We start from the raw sequence: 15,717 nt of genomic DNA on the forward strand, positions 1-15,717 counted from the left end.
TCTCTGTGATAAAAAATATGATGTTATATGATAAGTCATTTATAACACACCTGTACACAAGTGTTTCTAGGCGCGACAAAACAAGGGAGGGAAGACCGAGGGAGGACAAGACAAACAATCTTACTAGGCCTTGTGTCATTCAGATCGTGCTAGTGCGAACATGAGAAGTGCAAGGGGAAAGGAAGGGAGAAGTGCAAGGGAGAGGGGAGGGGAAAATAGGGCAGCAATGCTCTGAGTAAGTGCAGCCAGCGCAGTGCGGCTCTGAGAAGTGCAAGGAGAACAAGGGACTATAGGGTTACAGTTACAGCCCCTAATTGTATGGTAGGCCCAGAGGCAGTGCAAGGGTGACTCATCAAGAAAGAGCCTGGACTAATTGTGACTCTGAGGGTAGCCAAGCAACCAGTTGGTACAACAGACAGGTATGTCAGGCAGGTCAGCAGGGGAGGGAGAGAAAGAAAGAAGAGGAGAAGAGGAAAGTTGTGGGATGCTTCCGGAACTTCAGGTGGTCCGGATCAAGTTTGAGAGGGGCAGGGAGGCCATTCCATGGGGAGGCACCTGCAGACGAGAGGAATCTACCCCCACTCTCTGCCTAGAGAAGCGTCTAACCCTTAGAGAGTTTGAGGTAGCTGAGCCAAGGGCTTGAAAAGGAAGGTTTTTGGAAGAGAGAGTGGATGTAGTGCAGGCCCAACCCCATAAAGCCTTGTTGAAAAATTGCAAAAGGTCTTGAACTTGGTTCTTGCAGCCACTGGGAACCAGTGGAGAAATTTCAGGGCTGGAGAGATACGGTGCCTGCTGAAAGAGACTGTTGCAATTGTCCAGCCTAGAGAGAACCAGGGCTCTGGCGACACTGAGCTTCTGGGGGAAAGTGAAAAAGCGAAGAGTCCCTTTGAGGAGGTGCAGCTGGTAGTGGGACGTATTGGCGACGTGATGTGAGGAGAGAGAGAGAGTGGAGTCGAAGATGGCACCAAGGTTTTTTGCCTCGCAGGAAGGCAAAGGAAGCGGCCCAAGGCAGGCAACCAAAGTGAGAGAGGGAAAGCAGGGGCAGGGGTCCCAGTGAGAAGCATCTACGTCTTACTGGCTTTAAGGCAGAGATCGTTGGTGGTGCACCAACACTGAATCGTGGATAGACAGTCAGGAATGAGCAAGAGGCTGAGGGGAGACCGAAGTAAAGCGGAGTGACATCTGCATAACACTGAAAATTAGAGGAGAAGGTAGATATCAGGTGGGCCAGAGGGGCCAAGTAGAGGTTGAAAAACTAGGGTGAAAGGATAGACCCCTCGGGAAGGCCACAGGTAGAGAGAGAGAGGTGACAGCGAGAAAGGGGACAAAGTTGGACTGGGCGGGGCGGTTAAAGAGGAAGGAGGTCAGCCACTCCAGGGCCTGATACATGATGCTCAGTTTCTCACAGAGTTGATTGATCAGGGTGGCGTGGTTGACCGTATCGAAAGCAGAGGAAAGATCAAGGAAGATGAGGACAGAAGGAATGCTGGAATCAAGGTTAGAGAACAAATCTTCACACGTGTTCGGGGGAGCAGTTTCTGTGCCTCTGTCAGTTCTGAAGCCAGACTGATGGTCATGGAGACTACCAACAGATTCAGTTTGCCCAGGAAAGGGGTGATGGAGATTGGGCAATAGTTTGCTGGGCAGGTAGGATCGGCATACACCTTCTTGAGGAGTGGGTGCGCAAGGGAGTGCTTAAGGGGAAAGAGAAAGTTCCAGTGGTGAAAGAGTGATTACAAAGATCGGCCAAAGCTGGAGCGAGGGTGTCAAAATGGTCTTTGGTGGTTCTGGAGGAGTAGGAGAGTACCTGTTTGAATGACACTTTCATAGATCGGACTTGTCTAGAAACCTTGTCAGGTGTTGTCAGAGAGAAAGAGGAGAAAGGAGGAGGAGATGGAGAGATGGCCAAAGGGTGGCTGAGAGAGGAAGGGGACATAGAGGACAGAATGCCCTGGGTGTTAGCAGAGAAGTGAGAGGCCAGAAGGCCTGTGAGGGAACAGCAGAGGTGGAGAACGCAACAGGACTGGCCAGTTCCTTGCAGAATGTAAAGAGTTTGGCTGTGTTTTAGAGGCAGCAGAGCCGCAGGCTTGAATGTCTGCTCTCTTCTTGATGAGTGTTATTGCTTCGACTGGCGTTTTGGTGCAACCATTCTAGCTATGTCTAAATGTGGCCTGGCATGCTTTACTGTAATGTTATTACGTGTCTACACTGGTCTACATTGTGCAGCCAGTTGGGCATGTTTTCATTGTGGCATGGCATTTTTAATAGCAAAGCATTAATGTTCCTGTGCACTGTTGGTGACGTGCATGTATTGGATTGTTGTTACCCTACAAGCTTTTTAGTCAATTTTTCTCAGAAAGTGTGCTGTATATTGCATTAATACACATGTTTGTATCTTTCGCCTAGTGCAGTGTTTGGCATACCCCTTCAGCAGCACGTTTGTCAGTATTGCGCAAGCGTGGTAATCTGGGCTGGCCCAGAGTGTGGCGCAACCTGTGATTTGTTGCCGAGTTGGGAGGGGGGCCCTCGGCATGGCTTGCAGCGGGGCCCATATTTTGTGTTACGCCACTGGAAATACTGGTGCTATCCTCTGCTGCTGTTGTTGACATTTTATAAAGGCAAGGTAGTGGCAACCATGACATACGGTGCAGACAGTCTGACAAACTTCCCCAACAAACAATGGGACTGGGCAATCTTGGAAGGTGTGTTTTGGAAACGGGTTCTGAGACTCCAAATATCCACCCCTATTGAAATAATCAGAAGAGAGCTGGGACTCATCTCGTTAAGGGCAATGGCAAACTGGCAGTGCTTGACATTCTACAAAAAGTGCATGAAAGTCGATGTGGCGCCAATCCTGGCAATAATTAAAAAAAGAACTAAAACAAGGACCTGAAAAAGCAGTGCAAAGCTGCGTGAAGAGCTGTAGAGCACTATTAGAACAGGCTAACGCTGCATCAGAGGAGATGCATAACAACCCAACTAAAGTGAAAAAGAAACTCCAAGAATGTGACTGGATACAAACGTGCGACGAAGCGAATCGATAAAAAATGTTTCAGACCTTAGCAACAGAAACTAGAGCCTTGGGAAACATACCTTCCTATATTTATATATTATAGGACAGAATTTATGAGGTTAAGATTAAACATGCATAAAACGAAGGAGGTTCTATCAATGAGAAACCAAAAGGGCCCCAGAAACAACAGGTAGATTTTGCAAATGTGATGGTGTTCTGGAAAATCTGCAGCATATCTTGGAGACTTGCACATCATTGACAGAGACAAGGACTAGACTCTTCTCCTGTTTTCCGGAGGCCACACCTACATTCTCCAGGGAAGAATGGTGGAAGTACCGGATGAAGGGGAAGAAAACCTCATTGGTGATCGCCTCAAATGAATATCTAAAAGAATGCCTGGGAAAAGAGGAGCTGGAGGAACTTTAACTTAATTTTAATGAGCAATGTGGATGATAAACCTGGATCTGATATTGAAGGTTCTGATAAATGGGAATGAAATGATGATAATTTTGCTAAAGGTTTTTAATAAACTAAAATGCAAATAAATAAGTGTCGTTTGGTTTTCATACATTTATGCAAACTGCAATTCGAACACACTCATTCATCCACCACTGTCGCTCTGATCCGCAGACATAATGTTGAATGTTGTGGTAGCGCTTGGGGCTGGAGGTGGCAGCAGTTAGCAGAGGCATTGGGGTCCACCAGCAATGACAATGGGTGGCGCGAGCGGTGGCAGTGGCAGGTGCCTAGAGTGGTAGTGACTGGCAGTCTTGCAATCAACATTTTGAGTACTGGCACTTATATTTTTTTTAAATGAAGCACTGCAAAGGCCTATATTCTTGGCTGTTTCTCCCAAAGGTCTACACCAGTGTATCCCAAAGCCTTGCATTACTTTTGCGCAGCCCACACAGACAAAAGTCAAAATGACCCATCCCCCCTCTCCCACGTAGTGTTGAGGCAGCTTCATAATTTCATTTTCAGTAAGCAGTAATTCCTTGAAGGGCCCCACAAAGCTAAGTGCACCATCCATTAACCTAACAGAGGTGATGAAACTGCAGGAAGATGAAGTAATGTATGCTCGCAGTGAAAGAAAGGGTGTTGGAACAGGGGGATAGGATTGGCCATACAATAACATTGCATTATCACATTTACATTATCTTCAGCCCCTTAATACAGGTCCTAGCAGCAATGTTTTTATATGCTGCTTTTTAATTGGCGAATCGGCCAAACCATTGTAATTCTTGACATTATTTTGCCCCCAATCTATCTGGTCGTATACAGCCTTTCAAGACTCTGTTTATCATTTTACCACTCAGTGATTCCTTGCCAATAAAAAAGGATGGCTGTACCTCTACCATGATGCACTGGCTCTTTTTTTTTTTTTTTTTTTTCTTCAAATTGTTGTTTATTAGTTCGATCAACAAACTTTTACAACTTTCATGAATCAATCATTATATATATGTATAAACAGTTAAAAGGAACATAGATTATTGCTATCATCTTTCCCGTTCATCAATCCACATTTTTTGGCATATACAATTTTATGCAGATATATGTACAATTAAACAATGGTTTCTTGAAGTGCTCCTCTTGTAATAGATTCCAAGATCTATATTTTTACCAACTTCAATTTTCGTACAATTTGATACATTATTAGGCGTCATTAACTATGTTTCCTTTTTATAGCTTTATGTCACATAACAATTGCAGAATCAAGAAGAATTATCATTGATGTGGTAAATTACATACAGTTTTAATGGTAATTGATATATCTACTAGGCTACCACTGGTTCTTTTTGGTAAAGGTTCTCTAGTTCTTGATTTATGCTTTGTAGTAATGTACATAAGGATAGTATGAAACTCGTTCTAGTCCCCCACATACAAGCTAACCATATCCATTCCTGACCTGCCCCAGGAAGGACACATGTTTTTTCAATTGTTAGTGTTCGTGTTTTAGTAAAATATGGGCAGACTGTGACCAAATGTTTTAGAGTTTCTTTGGTTGAACTATCTTTGCAGAATCTGCATCCCAACTCCCCCACTGCTCTCCAATAAGAACTCCAACTTTCAATCCTTTCAAGTGTTAAGGATTGATTCAGTTTGAATCGTAAGTAGGTTTCCCTGGCTTTAGCACAGGGAAACTGAATTATATAGGGTTTATGGGGACGTCTTGGGGAACAAAAGCGAGCTGCTTCTTTATATCCTTTTAGTTCTGCAATTTGAGCTAGATTTTTACACCAGTCGTTTTCCATCAAGCGTAATTTTACATGATTCGGTCTCAATTCTAAGTCTACTGGTTCAAGTGCTATTTCATCAGTAGACTGATCATTTGTGAGTAGTATGTTGTGAATGAGGATTTTTCGGATCTGATCATTAGTTTACCCAGATCTTCATACAAACAATTAGGAGGGGGATATAGCATTTTTGCGAAGTTGGACAATAACCGCCAATTTCGACGTGCGGAAAGTGCGGTAAGGCCAAGTTCTTGTCTTAATACCGAGTTTGGAGTGGATTTGGCCAGACGCAAAGCCCCCTTCCACATACCTCCTTGAAGTTGATCAAGATAGCTGTTAATGTTTACCGTACAAGTATCCAAGGTAAAGAGAATAACTGATTCCACTTTTAATAGATAGAATTGTAGCAGTGGCAACAATGAAAATTTACAGAATTTAAGATACACTATTCGCATTTGTGTGGCAAGAGGAGCCGCTTTCTTTTGTAGTGACTCTTTCCACATTATCAAGGATTGAGAGTCGGATATAGTATATCCTAAATAACGGATAGCGGGGACTATTGATAATGGAAAATTTTCAATTGTCCAATTTCTAGTATATTTTTTCTTCTTAAGGTTTCTGAATATCACTATGTTGGATTTTTCAACGTTGCATTTTAAATTATGTGTGTAACAGTAAGAGGCAAATAGGTCTAGTTTGATTTGGAGGCCTTTGGGCGTGCGGTCGAAGATTACTATGTCGTCGGCAAAGGCTAACCAGTGTATTTTTAGATGCCCCAGCCTTGCCGGATAAGATATCTGTTTGTGCCAGATGTCATTAAGACCACATAGATACAGATTGAAAAGCGTTGCTGCCAGGTTACATCCTTGCTTCACCCCGACCTCGATTTTTATTGGATGCGTTGTAGAACCATCATTATTCACTCTTACCAAATAGGTGGTTTTTGTGTGCAGTTTGCAAATTAATTGTATTAAGTATTCAGGTATTTTCATATCGGCCATTTTATTCCAAAGAAGTGCACGTATTACGCAGTCAAATGCGGAGGTGAGTTTCAATTGATGCCATGTATAATGGTCCAGAGTCCCTTATTTTATGCTGAGCAATTAGATGAGCCATATTAGTTTTATTCAACGGTGTACCCATTCTAGCACGAAAGCCAATTTGGTATTTTGACAAAACTCTAAGCCGCCTGATGACTATCTGTAATTCTCCCAAGAGCAGACTGGCAAACACTTTCGCCGCAGTGTCAATTAGTGCAATCGGGCGAAAGTTACCAGGCTCTGATCTTAGTCCTTTTTTATATATTGGGACAATGATGGAGTTTGGCCATGAGATGGGAATGATGGCAGTTTCTAGAATGTTGTCAAACAATTTCTTATAAATTTTGGCCCACAAGGTTGGATTTTGTTTAAGTACACATGGTGGGATACCGTCCGGGCCAGCTGCTTTAGAGTATTTTAAGTTTAATATTGTGGACTCAATGCTCGAGATATCCCATCGCGCAAAAGAAGGCGCAGCTAAAGACAACCATTTGTACTCGATTTTTGTGAAGGCTGTTGGGAGAGCGAATTTGTTTTCAAAAAAAGTTCTCCAGACCTGTGAAGAGATCATTGTAGACTGACCGGTGGAAACTGTCAGTGTTTCAGCTCTAAGTAAGGCCCAGGTTGCTCGTCGGTCTCTGTGGCAAAGTGTGTTAAACATTTCTTGATTTAACTTGTTATGTGTAAAAAGTTTATGATCTCTGCATTTATTCCGATAGGTGTTTAGAGTTTTTTTTTTTTTCACTCAGAAAAGCTTCCCACGTAAGAGGAGCTTTTCGGAGTTCACGCAGAGCCGCATTTTTTACTCTTTTAGCTTCATTTATAAATTTGGAGTATGGAGGAATAGATTCAATATGAGAGTGCGGCATACGTGACGGTAATAAGTTTAATACCTCTGTTATTAAACCCGGTAGGATCTCAAAATCAAGATTTGGAAAATTTCGATGTTGGTATGATGTATAATATAAGGAAAGGCGTGCAGAGATCATATCATTTACCTTATCGCACAATTTAGTTGCCCATCGAATAGATAAACCTGGACGATCCCCTTCCAAGAATTTTTGTTGAATGTTCTTATCTAGTTCAGTTAATTCTAGCTTTAGGTTTAGTTGTATCATGCAGTGATCGCTCAACCCAGGATCATGTATTCTAATCTTGTCGGGGAGTGCTTGCAAGCCCCGAGATATTGCGAAATAATCAATGCAAGTCGCAGTGCCCCCTCTTCGCCAGGTAAAATACTGAGCACTTCTTTCAAAGGGGAGAATATCCAGTTCCCATGATTCGAGAAATTCGTTCCACAATCGCCCTCGGTGCCGCGCTTGGTGGGAAAATCTACCAAATGGCACGTTGTCCTTAGCTTGTATACAATGTGCATTGAAATCCCCCCCTACAACAATGTCACATGCGGGATAGAGTGTTAAAACTTCGTCAAATACCTTGTTTAACTCCTGAAACACAAGGGATTGGTTACACATTGCTGGATTGTGATATAAGCATACTATAAGAGTAGGAGCAAGCTGGAAACCCTTGAGCATGATGAGTGCAGCTAGAGTTGCTGTGGCATTAAACACATGTAACACTTTAGATTAGTGTTTAGGCAGATTGCAAGACCTCCATAAGGTCTGCCACTTGTGCCTCGTTTTGCTTTTGATTGAATAACGGTGTATCCGTTCAAGAGAAGTTCATGCTCACACATTGTCTCCTGGCAAAGCATAACATCACACTCTTTGCTTGCATTGGCATTGCTAAACCATGATTTTAAATTGCTGAAACCACATGAATTCCAAGACAGGATAGATATAAAAGAGGACGGTTTAATGGGGAGTGTTATTCATGGCGGGATTCAGCGTGTTTTGCAAGGCAGCTAGCCATGACCAGTCCTTGGAGGCGTTTGATAAGCTCACTAGTTGGGCAATTACCTCTGCGTTCACCCCATTCTTAGCAAGTTCAGGGGCTAAATTGGGCACTTGCTCCGACGGAGATATCAAAGGTGTTTCATTAAATGAGATGGCATCATCAATCGAGTCGAATGGATATGGTATTAGGCCAATTGAGCGCAAATCTTCTGTGTATTGCAGAATAAGATTTGTAATAATAGCTGATTGCACCTTGCACACCATTCGATGGTTTTGTATTGGCGGCAAGGTGATCCATTCGATATCAGTCGTGTGTAAGGTGCGTAGGCCTGGAATGCGATTAAATGCTTGTAATAAAGCCGATCGATTTAGTCGCTTGGTACCATTCTTAACCATAATTATTTCCCATCCTATAATTGTGGTGGACTGTTTATTCATGTCCCCCGTCTCTTCGCTACGTTCTCTTGGTAGTTGTATAGCTGTTTCATGATTATTAGGGTTTGCAAAGACTCCCTTACAGTCTTGCAGAGGTGAAAACGGAGTTCGGGCTGAGTTCAGTCTGCGGCAGTCGCTGGTCCTGTTGGTTGCTGTGAGGAGCTGCTGCTACACCCAGCGTTTTGGAGATCCTGTGTTTTGGATCCCTTCTTCTTTAAGAAAAAGAAGCCCAACTCCCTTTAAAAACTCGCCCGGAGCGCGGAGCGCGCAGAGTTCGGGCTGAGTTCAGTCTGCGGCAGTCGCTGGTCCTGTTGGTTGCTGTGAGGAGCTGCTGCTACACCCAGCGTTTTGGAGATCCTGTGTTTTGGATCCCTTCTTCTTTAAGAAAAAGAAGCCCAACTCCCTTTAAAAACTCGCCCGGAGCGCGGAGCGCGCGCGGAGTTCGGGCTGAGTTCAGTCTGCGGCAGTCGCTGGTCCTGTTGGTTGCTGTGAGGAGCTGCTGCTACACCCAGCGTTTTGGAGATCCTGTGTTTTGGATCCCTTCTTCTTTAAGAAAAAGAAGCCCAACTCCCTTTAAAAACTCGCCCGGAGCGCGGAGCGCGCGCGGAGTTCGGGCTGAGTTCAGTCTGCGGCAGTCCGCGGCCGTACGCCGCCATACGCCGCTGAGGTGAAGCCCCGCCGGAGAGAAGGTAAGAAACCTGCCTCCATGGCTGAGTTGGGGCCCCTGACTCGTGCCATGTCCAGACAAACATTACAATCCAATGGCAAGTTGGACTCCCTTAGAGCGGAGGGCTCCCTGTCCGCCTATCCAGCTGAGCCCGAGCCAATGGATGTGGCGGTGTCTCGGGATTTGAATCCATTGACTGTGTCCTCCCTTCAGAGAGACTGTGTGCCTAAGGAGGGTTTGTCAGATGGCTCCTTGGGGAGTCATGACTGGGAGCAGCAGAGGTCGAGTGGGCCTCGTATGGTGGGCAAAGCACTCCTCAGCCCTGGTTCAGGCTTTGCCCACTCCATAAGTTCATCAAGCCCACACTCGTTACTTGAATCCTTGATGCCTGGCTGCATCCTTAGTCCCTCCTGTAATCCCTGTGCCGCTACATCACGGCGTCAGTCTTTAATTCCTGACCTAGCGCCTGAATTATCGAGCGATCCCATAGTGTCACCATTAGATCTGGAAGTGGGTGAAACCCCTCAGTTGATTGCGTCATATACACAGTCAGCGACGGACTTGTCCGTGGCAGTACCATCTGTCCCTGTGGTCGGCCAGGAGGAAACTTCGATTGACGAAGTCTGTGCAACCATTATAACCAACGATCATACCAAATTGAAGAGAAATGCCTCCGTCCCTGTCATGAATGACTCTCACCACGCGAACGAAGGAATAAGGGGAAGACCGCTGCATGAGTGCGATGTGACGGACCTCGAACTCATTGAGCACGAGAAAGAAATGGTGTTGGTCTCCACTAATGCTGAAATATTCGAACTAACGAACCTTGCTAACACTTGTAACCATCAAACACCGGAGGTAGAATTGAGCCCCGAACCCTCTGACGATATGGAAGTGAGATTAGATCCATTTTCGAACAAAGATCCGAAAGCATTTCCAAGATCAAGCGCTGAAATTGCGATTAACCTGAGTAAAGCCAAAGCAATTCGGAAAGAGAGATGTGCTACTGCTGAGTTGCAAAACTCACTTGCATACTCCCCTGCATGCAGCATAAACTCAACTCAGGTGTTAGATCTAGCAGGACGTGAAGCTAGACTCGCGGAACGCCTGAAAGCTGACTTTGAAACAATGAAAGAACGCTTGTCTATAGGCCCCTCAAGAACTGAAATGGAGCCCCTTGACATCTTCATTAGAAAGCCTCGCCCTGTCGGCCCCTATAATGCCGCAATGGTCTCCCCTCTGCAAATGTTCCATCACGTATCAAGAGAGGTGCAGAGAAATGCTGATGAAGTCTCAAGCCATCAGAGAAACAGACTCTCACGGCTAGAGAATCTAGGGGGGGACCGCGTCTCCAGTAACAACCAAAACTCATTGACGAAGATTGTATCTACCTGTTCCACCCCGAGAACCCCGTTAAACTTCAAACCTACGAGTAACAAAAGGACCAGACCTGGAGAAATGGGGCCTAAGAAGCAAAAGGACCCACTGATCCCGTTTGATGGTAACACAGATGGTGATGCGGCCGCAGCATACAAATCAAATCTGTCGGCTGCCGCCGCTCTTCAAATTCATAATAATGTGTTAGCCGCATCATCGGTTGCTTTATTACCCTTCACCAAATTATACGAAAACTTACATGAGGCGCTGCAATCAAATGGAGGGCTACTGTCTCACATCGTTGAAAAATTAGTCAAACAAGAACAACACATTGCACAGTTGAAAGACAACCTTGAATCTGAAAAAACAGCGCTGTCAGAGATCCAAAAGCAAGTAAATGAAGGTATGGCAAAAGGAAATCAGGAAAAGAATGACTTGATAACATCAATTGCTGCCTGCCTAAAGCAATCAATCACATTAATGAGATCGCTGCGTTCAATAGAGCCTATAACACCGACACCTAAAGCAAAAGAAACCACTGGAACACCTCATTCCAACACAACGGAATTAATGCCGAAAGAGCCAGCCGTGTCCAACGACGTGGAAATAATAGTAGGGACTGTGGAGCCACCTTCTATGTCTTCTAACCTTAAGCCAGGACTAGATGAGTGTGAACCCAAGTCCCAAGACACCATTAAATGTGCCACTCAAACCCGACCAAGCTCATCTTTCGGGATTTTCTTTGGAGCAGCAAAAAATTTTAAAGGAATAGGAAAAAATCCAACATTGGAGAAAGAAAACGCTGAGAAACCTAAAAAGCTGCTGGCCACTGATAACACCCCGAAGAAACGGAAAGAAAAGAAAAAATATTGTGAACCTCGCAATCAAACTAACAAATCTAGAAAATTTATACGCAATCTGACGTCTCCGGCCAAACCGAATTTCTTTTTAAGAACTCAAAAAAATAATGCACCAATGCCGTCTAAAGAGACCGCAAGTAGGAGTAAAGATGTCGGAGAACCTACAGCTGAAAAGGGAAACCCCAAAAAACGCCAGAGAGTGGAAACGGAAGAAGTTGAAAGCCCAGCCCAACCCTCGTCTATCGATCTTTGCAATCTATCAACGTATTCAATAGAAGATGACTGCGAGACAAACAACCCAAACGCCTCAATTATTTCGACGAGCAGCTTGGAAACAAATGAGTCCCTCAATTCTGACCAAAATGAATCCTATACATCCAAGGGAAAAAGGGCGGGAAACCCTTGGATATTAAAATCCAAATCTCTCTCGAAGGCCTCCGTGCATCGGGCTAAATCGGACTGTAAAAACCAAAAAATGCCCAGAGGCGATTTGTCAGACGTTGGCTCCTTAACACAATGCTTAGGTGGCAGCCCTATTAACATGAGAAGTCTAAATCCCAAATGTACAGCCGGACAAAGATTACATCAGGCGGTGAAGACCAGGCCTAGAATCCATGAATCAACGGTCGATAGAAACCCCCGAATTGCAATCACGAACATCCACAAAGATGATCCTGATGTGAACTTGAACAGAAGGAATGTTATGCGCCTCTTACACTCGGTACCGGCTCTGAGAACTGTGACGTCTAATGACATTGCTATTATCGAATATGTGTCTGAGAAATACGCTGACAAAGTATATCTTCACATATCTTCCAAAGCAGTACGCAATACAATTCTGGCAGCAAAGGATGAAATTCTGCAGTTTGGCTTTGAGACAAGGGAAGTATCGTCTGACTTGGCAAGTCATAGACCAGTCAATTTAAAGAATCCGTTAAACAGCTTCGGACATAAAGTGTCCTCTCAAGATCAACGGAGGAGTGAACTAAGAAAACAACTAAGACCTGAACCGCCTATGCTCCACTCTGGGAAAATCAACAAATACGGGGCAGGCTCTAAATAGCTAGTCTCCGACAAAGAGATGAAATTGTCTTCCTTGATCTCCTGGAACACGAGAGGCTTCCGTCATCTCTATGAAAGTTTTCCGATTGAGCTGAATGATAATCTCATAATTTGTCTACAGGAAACATGGCTAAGATGTCCTCCTGTGAAAGAAGGCTATGCCACAATGCTGAATTCTGCAGGAAAAAATTCTCATGGACGCCCTTTCTCCGGCCTGATAACCATGATGAAAATCGGATGTGATTGGAAGGTGCTTAGAAGTGAAAACCCAAATCTGTTTGTGCAATGTACGCTGATGCAACAAAAAAGTCACGATGGGAACAATCCACAACAACTCCTCGTATTAAATGTATACTGGAATCCGGCGATGATCACCACCAAACGATTTATAGGCATGGTAATAAATCTGTTGGATAAGTACATGCACAAGAAGAACAATATCATATTACTAATATGTGGTGACATGAACTTGTCCTGGTTTTCTGAGAAGGGTGTGCGAATATCCAATGACCGTGCCAATAGCCCCTCAAATCAGTAGAGAAGATTCATCTGGGATAATATCATGGAGGCGTATGATTGTGATATGGTCAACGGTCAAATTGATGGCGACAGGCCCCCTAAAATTACGTGGCAGAACTTGGACACTGCAAAGGTTTTGGACTATATATGGGTCTCAAAACATGCCTGGAATTTACTTCATGAATTGAATGTAACCCCTACAAAAATCAATGACCATGACCCGTTAGTATTACATCTGAGAATACATTCAGGAACAAATAAGTCAACAGCGACTCAAGCTCTGGAAGTAAACAACGGAAAAAACAGGCTACGATTTTCTACTGCTCAGATAACCAGTCTAACGGCGAAACTGGATGCAGCAGACCGTTTGTCTCTGTGTAACGTGGATTATGTATCACTCTTACCGCTGAAAAGTTTACCGACCTTGTGGAAGAAAAATTCCGAGAAAAAACATATCCATGAATGGAGCACAAGAGTCAACGACGAAAAAAAGCGTCTAAAGAGTGATATACGCAAGCTGAAAGCGCAAGGTGGTATTTAACAGCGCCATCCTAATAAAAAAAAGGTCCCAAACATACCGTAATTGGTCTAAGGCATTTAAATTCCAACGCGACCAAGAAAGAGGCGAACTCATGCTGACCATGATAAGATCACACAAATGCAGAGACATCTGGCACACTCTAAACAACTGTACAGCCGACCAAGCGACCAAAATGGCAAATGTGGTCACTGAGGCGGAGTGGAATAAGCATTTTCTTAAGGTTTTCTCAGGAGATAATGTAACAGATACCAAACAAAGAAACCTAAGGTCTGTAAACTGGGACTGCACCGAAACCAGGGATGACATCCTATCTGCCATTGAAAAACTGAACAACTCGCGAGCCGCTGGGCCAGACGGCATTTCTAACGTTATGCTCAAACAACACAAATCGGAATGGGCAAAATTGATCGAAATTCTATTTGCCAACATCAAAAAGCTTAGAGAGATACCGGCATCGTGGACATCTGCCATTATAGTCCCTATATTTAAGAAAGGCGATTGAGCTGTTCCGGCAAACTATCGCCCTATCGCCTTACTGGACACAATCGGCAAAGTGTTTGCGAACTTCCTGCAAAAAAAACTAACGAAGTCGGCTAACACGAGAGGAATCACTGATCCCAGACAAACAGGCTTTACGAAAGGCGTTGGAACTGAAAACAACCTGACCCTGTTAAACTTACTCAAGTTGAATGCTATGGAAAAAAAAACACAGTTATTTATAGCATTCATTGATCTTCATCAAGCTTTCGACTGCATTGATCGGGAAACCTTGTGGGCTAAACTAATCAACTGGAATTGTCCAGAGGAGATTCTGTTCCCCATCATTGCATTGCATACAGCAACGACCATTCAGATAAGGCTAAATGAAGCCGGGACTCTATCGGACAAAATGAAGACCCAGAGAGGTGTAAAACAGGGATGCCCTATTGCAGCATGCTTGTTTAAACTATTCATCGCGGATATTCCATCAGCATTGAAAGAGGTGCGTTGCTTTCCACCGAAACTGAATGGATTCCACCTAAACTGCTTAATATATGCAGACGACATAATCCTAATAGACACCACGCCGATCGGCCTACAACGTCTATTACATAAATTATACCAATACATGAATATAAACCATCTGAAGATAAATACGTCAAAAACAAAAATTATGAAAATTGGAACGCTGAAAGGAACAAAGAAAAAATGTTTCAAGTGGCAAATTGGAAATACGAGTCTTGAGGAAGTAAACGAATTCAGATACCAAGGTATAATGATATCCTCCTCGATATGTGAGAAGAGCTGGTCAAGACATCTACGATGTCGTATGAATACCTTGGCCATCCAAGGAACCAGAATTCATAACCTTTTCGGCAAATTTTCCCTGACCCCAATTCGGCTATTCTACTTGCAAAAAGTAATTCCATGTGTCACCTATGGAACCGAAGCCGGTTGGAATCTCGATTACAATCTCTGGGCAAAAATGGAAGGCTATTTCTGGCGACGTGTCTTAAAGCTACCGAAATGCTTTTCAACATCAATAATAAGGCATGAACTTGCCTTGGATGCTCTACACACAACAGTTATTTGGAAATCAATAGCACTACTGAGAAAGATAACAATAATAGAGAAAGAACCCGCCTACGAAATCTTAGCAACCGACGACGTGTGCCCTTCAAAGACGATCCTAAACATCTGGGCCACAAGAATTCATGACATCATGCGAGCAGCCAATATAAGCAATGAAATGCTGGTAAAATGGCCTCAACTCGCAAAGAAAAAACTAAAAGAATGGGCTTGGGTACAAAACATCGAGCGTCTGGAGAAAATGGCATCGGCGCCTAAATTGGGACCAACCATCAACAAGATAAATAAGATGCCGAGATATCTTACTCAGTTTCCTTCAAGACATCACCGTGACCGCTTTCTTCATCTGCGAATGAATGCGTTACGAACAAAAGAAGTTTTACTAAGACGGAAAGTCCCAATGATCTGTGACAACTGGTGCAGATTTTGTCTAAAGGAAACCGAAACCATAAAACATTTGGTGATTGGCTGCACTAAACTGAATTCAATTAGATCGATACATCTGAGCAAATATGCACCAACAAATGGAAACATGGAGGATTGG

Source organism: Ambystoma mexicanum, chromosome 1q (genome assembly GCF_040938575.1).
Source record: "Ambystoma mexicanum isolate Mex_15411 chromosome 1q, UKY_AmexF1_1, whole genome shotgun sequence".
Lineage (NCBI taxonomy): Eukaryota > Metazoa > Chordata > Amphibia > Caudata > Ambystomatidae > Ambystoma > Ambystoma mexicanum.